The following is a 9,705-nucleotide window of genomic DNA, read 5'->3' as shown; positions in this document are numbered from 1 at the left end:
CAGCCCTTGAGATAGGTTCTGAGGACATAATTCCTGGTAAATGTTTCTGCATAAAACAACTGAACAAGGATTTACTCAATATCACCATACTTTACTTTTCTATACTTGTTCTGTCCATTACAGATTTTAGAGAACTAGAGAAAAAATTCTTCTCACTTCTCAGTTTGCCATGTAACTTTATGTTCCTATTTCACTAATGTTTATATATTAACAGTTAAAAAGGATTTTGACTTATTTTCCATATAAAAACAAATATACCTATGCAATGTGATTATGAAACAGCTTTATACTGATTAGCCTGTTCTTTTTTAAAACTCTGCATTCTACACTGCATGTTCAGATGTGCACCCCACAGCAATGGCTTCCACTCTGCATGTCCAGATGTGCACCCCACAACAATGGCTTTCACTCTGCATGTCCAGATGTGCACCCACAACAATGGCTTCCACTCTGCATGTCCAGATGTGCATCCCACAACAATGGCTTCCACTCTGCATGTCCAGATGTGCACCCCACAACAATGACTTCCACTCTGCATGTCCAGATGTGCACCCCACAACAATGACTTCCATTCTGCATGTCCAGATGTGCACCCACAACAATGATTTCCACTCTGCACGCTCAGGTGTGCACCCTCACAACAATGACTCTAAAGCATACAGGTTTGAATTTGAGTACTATTGTCATTAGCTGACTTTGGGGTTCCTTCAGCATGTGTTTTTTAAACTTCCTCACCCACTCCACCACTTGTTATTGGTTTTAACAAATCACACATGCAAAGAACAGAGTTCAACATTAGGCCTGTAGAGAGCAAAAGGAAACCGAACTTATTTCCTCACAGCAGCTTCCCCAGTGCCTCCCTAGGAATCTGGAATAGGAATTCAGGGACTGTGACCTGTGAGTCATAGCTCCCTTTATGTAAGTTGGGGTTTGTAAAAAAACAAAACAAAACAAAACAAAACAAAACATGAGTTTGGGCCATGATGAATGTCAGTTTACATCTCTCCCCTAATAACTTCAAAGACTTTAACTTCAGAAAGTTTTCTGGTGAGAATATGACTCAACTAGCATAGTAGTTATATGCAAGCATGAAGACCTGTGTTCAGATCCCCAGGAACCACATACACATTGTGTGTGTTTGCATGCACCCGTAATCCCAGCATTGGGGGAGACAGGCAGATCCATAGAGATTGCTGGTCACCTGGCTTTGCTGAATCACTGAATTCCAGGTTCAGCAAGAGACCCCTTCTTAAAAAAAAAGTAAATCGAGAGAACAAGAAATAGTGTGGATTTGGGTGGGTGAGGAAACATGAATTGTGGGAGGGGAAACTGTAATGAAAACATATTGTATGAAAAAAATCAATTTTCAATAAAAAGGTGAAAAATGGTAACATGAAAAATGAGAGGGAAAGACATTTGACGCTAACCTCTAGTTTCCACATGCATGCAGACATGGATGGGCACACACACAAATAAATTAGGAAGATTAAAAATGTCTACTGCTGCTGTATTATATACAAAGTACTTTAAAAAAAAGTCTTAGCATACTGTGAACATGCCAGATGACTTGATTTCCCCACTAACATGCCAAGGGTTGGTTAGTTGGTCTGATCCCTGCCAGGCACAGATTACATCGAGAATTTAGTAATAAGAATAAAATCAAATTTATTATCACAACACAAATTCATAAATACCATGAATTTGTCACAAATACTCCTCTCTGAAAATGTCTATTGTGGATCATAAGTAGTCATTAGAACACTTGAGATTGTGTGTGGTGCCGAGGTTAGCTTAGAGACGTGGCCTTGTCAAAAGCAAGCTGTGTTACAATGATTCACTTTGTGGGTGATATGATACAGTGGAAAGTTTCTATCTTTTTTCTTGTCCATACTCAGATGAATCAATGCTTTTAGACTGATGTTCATCCTGACATGTTAGATACACCCAGATAAATATAAATCTAAGTTTAATTTCAACAGAAATCTTTGTAAGCATGAATGTGCCTGTGTGACATTCTCGAAAGTCAGTTCTATCATAAACATGGACCAGAAAAAGGCAGGCCTTGGCTCTCTAACACTGGCAGGGGAATGAGCCCATGGGATTTGAATTGGACTTTGCTAGGAGAAGAATGCATGCCACAGAAACAAGGGGACCTAATGTGTGTTTTCGAAAATAGCAGGAGACTGGAGACTCTGATCTCATGAGCTTCTGATTTGAACTGACCGTCTGACAATGTCTCAAGTGTGATATACTATTTGGACATGGTGACCCATGGGTGTTTGTTTTATAAACAGAGACTGAGACTTACCCTCAGAGTATTGGCATTAAACAGAGCCATCTGTGTTCAAAGAGAATGGCAAGAATATGCTTAGTGAGTCAGGATGTCCTTAGAAAAAAAAACATTAAAAGTGTCATTGGAAAGAAATGTGAAGAGAGAACAGATACCAGCTTGGAAAAATATAAAGAAAAAGATGGGTGAAAGATGATCATATCAGTAAACATGAGCAATTAATGTCATGTCTGGTATTAGAGAAGCAGTCTACAGATACCAAGTCACAGATGTGAAGGAACGGGGTAGGTGTACATAGAAGCCAAATGATGTGACTTGCATCATTTCAGACAGAATTAATGTAAGACATAACAAAATAGGAATATAAGTCAACCAGATCCTGGTGAATAAGCATACTGTTCTGTGTCTTTCAGGACCACTAATTGAGCAGATCCCTCTTTCCTCTCCAGTGCCCTTTGAAATGATATAAAATGGTAATAACATGCTTTCCTAAGACTATTTGAAATGGAAGATTATCTTCGAAACAGTATTCCATAAAAAAAGATATGGAGAAGATTAATGGAAACTAGACAAGGAAAAAAAAACCAGTCATGTGACCAACCAACTGAAAACTAGATTGAAGAAAAAGACTACAAAATTGAGAATCCACAAAAAGAGGTAAAAGATGCTGATGAAGTCCCAAAGATGGTCCTAGCTCAGAATCAAGGGACACCAGAATGGTGAAGGAGGCTAGCTGTGTAAGGAGAAAGCATCGAGACTTGTCCAACTTACACACTCACCCCCATCTGGCTCCAATTACAACAGCTGGCCATGGCCTCTGTCCCAAGAAAACGTTCCAAGGACAAGTCTATAACTCAGCCTGCATAAATAATAGTTTCTCCAGGGGAAACTTAGTAATAACTATTGATACTTGGGCTGTAACACCAGACCAATTCACTTTGAGTCTGAAAAGTAAAAAGTGCAAATGAGCCCCAGTTTGGATATACAAATAATCTTCCATTTTGAAAAATGTCCTTCAGGATGTATACCTCTTAAACAAAACACAAGATAAAATGAGAAGAAAAATGATAAAGTTTATAGTGAATTCTTAGTACTTTCTATAGTTTCGATGGCTCGATATAATCACAAATAAATACTAAAAATGATTTCAAATGTGAAGACAATTTATTAACAACTTGGTATTAAAAGTTTAGATCGTTTCATTCAGCCATGAGAAATGGTTGTGGAAGATGAAGTTTGAAGAAAGTAAAAGTGAAAAGAAGAAAATATTCCAGTCTTTCTGTTTTTGAGAAGATAAAGATCTGAGTAGAAGGCAACATTTAGAGAAAATTTGTATTTAAACGTTGACACCAGTATACATTAAATTCTGGAATACTCAAACTCTGAACCAACTAGGGAATATAAGAAGGTAGAGAAGGTCTTGTCATTAAGAGGTATGAAACTTAAGGAATGATATGCAAAGAAAATTTTCAGGAAGGTAAAAATACATCATTAATTATTAAATATAAATAGGTTGAATTTTCTTTTAGAAATACAGGTTTAAATAATGGGTAAAAATAGAAACAACAAAAATTCATCTATAAGAGTTGTTTGTAAGCGCTACAACTTACACAGCAAGAAAAGAGTTGGAAAGTTCTGCTTGTTAAATTTTAACAAGAAATTGTGAAAACATTGGTATCAATGAAAAGAAAAAATATAAAGACATCAGTGCACACTGTAGAAAGAAAGTACAATTGTAAAAGAAGATTAAAAATTTTAAGAATAAAAGGCAAAAACTTGTCAGGGCCCAGTGTGGTGGTGCAAACCTTTAACCCCTGCACTTGGGAGGCAGAAGCAGGAGTATCTCTGTGAGTTTGAGGACAGCCTCGTCTACACAGTGAGTTCTAGGACAGCCAGGGTTATGTAAAGAGACCCTGTGTCAAACAAACAAAGAAACAAACAAAACCCACCACTTTAATTAAACGACACACACACAAAAACAGTAAAACAAAAAAGAAAGAAAGAAAGAAAAACCCAAAGCAAGCAAACAAACAAAAAACCAGAACCTATAAGGGAGATTCTTGGGTGTTTTAGCTTTAGAGGATTAATACATTTTTAAAAAGTAAAGAACTAAGGATCTACTTACACACATATGTTTTCTCTGTTAGTAAATCTTGGGTAAAAGAGAAAAATTAAAGCAAATATTTCAGATAGCAATGTAACACAACTGGCCTCTCCTGTGACCAGACCGGTGCCTAGCCCAATTGTCATTACAGAGGATTCATCCAGCAACTGATGGAAACAGATGCAGACCCACAGCCAAACATTAGGTGGAGCTCGAGGAATCCTGAAGAAGAGGAGAAAGGCTTGTAGGAGCCAGAGGGGTCAAGGGCACCATATGAGAACTCACTGTATCAACTAACCTGGGCTCATAGGGCTCACAGAGACTGAACCAACAACCGAGGAGCATGCGTGCATGGGACTGAACGAGGCACTCTGTATATTTGTTATAGATGTGTAGCTTGGTCCTCTCGTGGGACTCATGACAATGGGAACAGGGACTGTCTTGAGCTCTTTTACTGGCTTTTGGGACTCTACTCCTCATACTGGGTCACCTTGTCCAGCCTTAATACATAGGGAGGTGTTTACTCATAATGCAACTTGATATGCCATGTTTGTTGACACTCATAGGAGACCTGTCCTTTCCTAAACAGAAATGGAGGAGTGGATTGGGAGGTGGGAACACGGAGGTGGGGGTGGGGTGAGGGAAGGGAGTGGGAGGAGAGCTTAGCAAAAGTATTTGTTAGGAAAACTCTGGAAATGATTACCTGGGTTAACAGTTAAAAGAAAGAAAATTGTCTTAATAGATGTCAAAATGCCTATTAACTTGAATCTCATTCACCAAGTAAAAGTAGATTCTTTCGTACTTTTGTATTTTCCCGAATATTTACAGCATCTTGCTTACCCCTACATCAGTAAGGATTTTGTTTGATTGAGTATGAAAAACAAGTCTGCTTTTTCCTACTCATCTGTCATCAATCTTTGGCACTGTTGATAGAATTGTACCATCAGAGTTGCAAAAACAAAGAGATCAAACAGTGCAAGTTATTCTAAATAGAAAACTCGACCCATAAGAGAAATGATCCTCAGGTGACCGAAGAAACACAGCCACCATAGTTCCTCTGCTTCTGTCAGTGCCATCATCGGAAGGATGGGGAAATTGGCCTAATCCCAATAATACATGAGTTGCGCTGCCAAATACACACTCACATGTGGCTGCCGTGTGCTTGGAATAAGGTTAGCATAATTAAGGAATGGAAACTTGAATTTATTTCCAACAAGCTATAAGTAAAGTACAAAAGTAAGTGTATTGAGCACAAATTGAAATGTGCAGGTCTACGTTCTCAACGGCACCGCTTTTCCTAACCCTTTATCAGACAATGAATCCTAATTTTATTGATAGAGATATAACACGTTCGTGGGCTATGTTGTGTTAATTCAGTACATCTGCACAAATGTGCTATAATCTAATCAAAGACAATAGCATTTTTTCTTTTTCAAATATTAGTCATTTTTATGCATTAGGGATTTTGCATTTTCATTTGAAATGCATCCACTGTTGTTTTAACCCACTATTACCCTACTGCCCTGAAGAGAACCAGACAGAAATCCTCCACAGTGTACTGTTGGGTTTCTAATTGAAATGTTTGTGTCTCCTTCACTGCACGATTTCTAGTGAGTACCACTCCACCCTTCCATTCCATAGTTCTACAAGACTGAATCATTACTTCCCACACATGTATGTAAATGTGATATTTGTCTTTATATGTGTAGCTTATTTCACCCAGTACAATGGCTCCAGTTCCATCTACACTAATGAAAATGACAATTAGAATAATTTCTCTACTCTTATGAGTAAATAATGTGTGATCAGGCATATATAACACACATTTTCTTTGTCTACTGAGGAGAATCTGGGTTGAAATAATATTTTACCTAATTTAAACAGTACTGCCATAAGCATGAGAGTATAGTTTTTTGTTTGTTTGTTTTGTGTTTGGAATAATGATTTCACTTTGTTGGTAGAAATGCTGGGTCATATAGTTGTTGAAAAATCATACTGTTTTCCACAATGGCTATCCTAATAAACATTCCATTTCCTTCAACAGCTTATGACTTCTTCTCCAGCATTTGTTACTTTTGTCTTTTTGATAATAGCCAGTCTAATTGAGATGAGATATATTTCTTTCTGATGTTGACTAATGAGACTGCATGATTCTTTTTAATGTCTTTGTTGGCTATTTATATGTCTTCTTTTGAGCGGTATTTTGGTGTCTTGGCCCATTTTGTTGGATTTTTTTGACAATTGGCTTTTTGAGTTTCTTATGTATTTCAAGTATTCACCTTTGTCAGATGGCTCACTATTTTTTTAATTATTCTGTAGATTGTCTCTGAACTTTGTGGACCATTTCCCTTGCTGTGCTCAAGCTTCTCAGTTTCGTATAATCCCATTTGTTTTTATCTTCGTTGCCTGGGCTTTGGGGTCCTATCTAAAAATCATCTGTCTCAGCAATGTCTTGAAGTGTTTCTGTTTTCCTGAAGTCATTTCATAGTTTAGCATTTAAAATTTGGCCTTTAATCAATGTTGAGTTGAGTTTTGTGAATGGTGAGAGAAGGGATTGATCTTAATTCTTCTGGATGTGTGTATCTAATCTTGCCAACACCACTTACTGGAGAGAATATCTTCCATTCTTGGCACCCTCATCAAAAGTCTGCTGCTTAGATGAGTGTTGGCTAATTTCTACTTCCTCTATTCTGTTCCATTGTTCTGTGTTCTTCTTAGGTCAGCAGCATCAATCATGTCTAGTTTTGTTGTATATTTTCATCTTAGAATGGTGAAGCCTCTAAATTTGTTAAATTTCCCAGGATTTCTTTAACTATTCTGAATCTTCTATAGGATTTTTAAAATTATATTTACAAGAAGAAAGTCTTTTGTATTTTGACAGGACTATATTGATTCTGTAGATTATTTCAACTAATATGGCCATTACTATCAAAATTAATCCTTATGGTGAATTACATATGGAGCCTTTCATTTATTATTATGTCCGATCTAATTTCTTTCATCAGCATTTTGCATTTCTCATTGGAAAGTACTTCCTCACTTAAAAACTTTGCTAAATATTTGTAGTTTTGTAAATAAGATTGCTTTTTAAACATCTTTTTAATTCCATCACTGCTATATAAAAATGTTAATGTTCGACCAGTGAGACAGCCAGTGGGTAAAAGTATATGCCAAAAAAGCACACACACATAGACACAGACACACAGACACAAAGACACACACACACACACACACACACACACACACACACACACACACACAATCCCTCATATACACAACAACAATAATAAATAAAGTAAAATAATTAAAGCTACTGACTTAGCTATGTCATCTTCAGATCCTACAACTAAATTCATTTGTGTTGTTATGCTTTTTATGGGGTATTTAGATTTTTCTATGTAAAATCATGTCATTTACAAAATGGAAAATTTTACTTCTTTCTTTCCAGTTTGGATGATTTCTTTCTCTTGACTAATTGTACTTGCTAAGATTTCAGCATTAGGTATAAATAGTAAACATGGGCATTCTTGTCTTATAGCTTCTCTCTCTCTCTCTCTCTCTCTCTCTCTCTCTCTCTCTCTGTCTCCCTTTCTCTTCATTGGTTCTTTGTATTGTTTTCTTTGTTTCTACATTATTGATTTCAGCCCTCAATTTGATTATTTCCTGGTGTCTACTCCTCCTGGGTTAGTTTGCTTCTTTTTGTTCTAGAGCTTTCAGGTGTGTTGTTTAGTGTCTAGTGTGACTATTCTCAAGTTTCTTCCTGTGGGCACTTAGTGCTATGAACTTTCTTCTTAGCACTGCTTTCAAAGTGCCCCATAAGTTTGGGTATGTTGTGCCTTCATTTTCATTGAATGCTAGGAAGTCTTTGATTTCTTTCTTTCTTTATTCCTTGACCCAGGAGTAATGTAATGAAGTATTGTTCAATTTCCATGAGTTTGAAGGCTTTCTGCAATTTGTGTTGTTAATTGAATTCTAACTTAAAACCATGGTTATCTGATAAGAAACAGGAGGTTATTGAATTTTTTTTTTTTTGTATCTGTTGAGGTTTGCTTTGTTGCTGAGTATGTGGTCCATTTTAGAGAAGGTTCCATGTGGTGCTGAGAAGAAGGTATATCCTTTTGTGTTTAGATGGAATGTTCTGTAGATGTCTTTTAAACCCAATTGAGTCAAAACTTCTATTAGTTCTTTTATTTCTTTGTTAAGTTTCTGTCTGGTAGTCCTGTCCCATGGTGAGAGTGGGGTGTTGAAGTCTCCCACTATAAGTATATGGGGTTTTATGTGTGATTTGAGTTTTAGTAATGCTTCTTTTACAAACGTGGGTGCCTTTGTATTCGGGGCATAGATGTTCAGAATTGAGACTTCATCTTGATGGATTTTTCATTTCATGTGATGAATATGAAATGTCCTTCATCTCTTTTGATTAATTTTAGTTTAAAGTCTTATTTATTAGATATTATGATAGTTACCCCAGCTTGTTTCTTGGGTTCATTTCCAACCCTTTACTCTGAAGGTAATGTCTGTCTTTGAAGTTGAGGTATGTTTCTTGTATGCAGCAGAAGGATGGATTTTGTCTTCGTATCCATTCTGTTAGCTTGTGTCTTTTTATAGGCAAATTAAGGCCATTGATACTAATGGATATTAGTGACCATTGATTGTTGATTCTTGTTAGTTTTGGATTTGTTATTGATGGTCTTCTTGTGTGTGCATTTCTCTCTCTCTTTGGCTTTTGGTAATGTGGGATTATCTGTTGCCAATGTTTTTGTGAGTGTAGCTAAATTCCTTGGGTCGGAGTTTTCCTTCCTGTACTTTCTACAGGGCTGGATTTTTGGATATGTATTGTTTAAATCTAGTTTTGTAATGGAATATCTTCTTTTCTCCATCTATAGTGATTAAAAGCTTTGCTGGTGATAGTTGTCTGGGCTGGCATCCATGGTCTCTCAGTGTTTGTAGAACATACATCCAGGAACTTCTGGCTTTCAGAGTTTCCACTGAGAAGTCAGGTATAATTCTGATAGGTCTGCCTTTATATGTTACTTGGCCCTTTTCCTTTCCTGCTCTTAATATTCTTTCTTTATTCTGTATGCTTTGTGTTTTGATTATCATGTGTCAAAGGGATTTTTTTGGTACAGTCTATTTGGTGTTCTATAAGCTTCTTGTACTTTCATAGGTGTGTCCCTCCTTAGGCTGGGAAAGTTTTCTTCTGTAATTTTGTTGAATATGTTTTCTGTGTCTTTGAGCTGGGCTTCTTCTCTTTTTTTTCTATACTAATTATTCTTAGGTTTGGTCTTTTCACAGTATCCCTTATTTCCTG

Source organism: Cricetulus griseus, chromosome 2 (genome assembly GCF_003668045.3).
Source record: "Cricetulus griseus strain 17A/GY chromosome 2, alternate assembly CriGri-PICRH-1.0, whole genome shotgun sequence".
NCBI lineage: Eukaryota > Metazoa > Chordata > Mammalia > Rodentia > Cricetidae > Cricetulus > Cricetulus griseus.
Note: the sequence above shows the minus strand (reverse complement) of the source record.